Below are 955 nucleotides of genomic sequence, written 5' to 3' on the forward strand. Positions count from 1 at the left end.
TGAGTGTCCGGCCCCATGAGACGGTAGTTTTCTCGGCCCCTGGTGGTCCCAGGTCGTTCCCACTGCACAGATTCATGCGCTAGGGCCTCCTGCAGACAATGCACTTTGATTTATTGCGCTATCTCTAATAGCACCCGAGATATCACCAAATATATATTGGATTTTTCCTTGACCCTGACAGTCCGGCCCCATGTGTCGATGTTTTTCTCGGTCCCTCGTGGTCCGAGGTCGATCCCGCTGCACAGATTCATGCGCCAGGGCCCCCTGCAGATAATTCACTTTGGTTTAGTGCGCTATCTGTAAGAGCACCCGATATATCATCAGATATATATTGAATTTTTCCTCGACCCTGTGTGTCCGGCCCCAATTGTCGGTGGTTTTCTCGGCCCCTGGTGGTCCGAGGTCGATCCCATTGCACAGATTCATGCGCCAGGGTCTCCTACAGACAATGCACTTTGATTTATTGCGCTATCTGCAATAGCACCCGAGATATCACCAGATATATATTGAATTTTTCCTCGACCCTGTGTGTCCGGCCCCAATTGTCGGTGGTTTTCTCGGCCCCTGGTGGTCCGAGGTCGATTCCGCTGCACAGAATCATGCGCCAAGGCTTCCTGCAGACAATTGACTTTGGTTTATTGCGCTATCTGTAACAGCACCCGAGATATCATCAGATAGATGCTGGATTTTTATATGACCTTGTGTGACGGATTCCGAATATCTGTAATTTTCTCGGCCCCTGGAGGTCCGAGGTAGTTCCTGCTGCACAGATTCATACGCCAGTGCCTCGTACAGACAATGGACTTTGATTTATTGCGCTACCTCTAATAGCACCCGAGATATCACCATATATATATTGGATTTTTCCCTGACCCTGACAATCCGGCCCCATGTGTCGGTGGTTTTCTCGGCCCCTGGTGGTCCGAGGTCGATCCCGCTGCACAGATTCATGCGC

The sequence above is a fragment of the Nomia melanderi genome, unplaced genomic scaffold (assembly GCF_051020985.1).
Source record: "Nomia melanderi isolate GNS246 unplaced genomic scaffold, iyNomMela1 scaffold0014, whole genome shotgun sequence".
NCBI classification, from domain to species: domain Eukaryota; kingdom Metazoa; phylum Arthropoda; class Insecta; order Hymenoptera; family Halictidae; genus Nomia; species Nomia melanderi.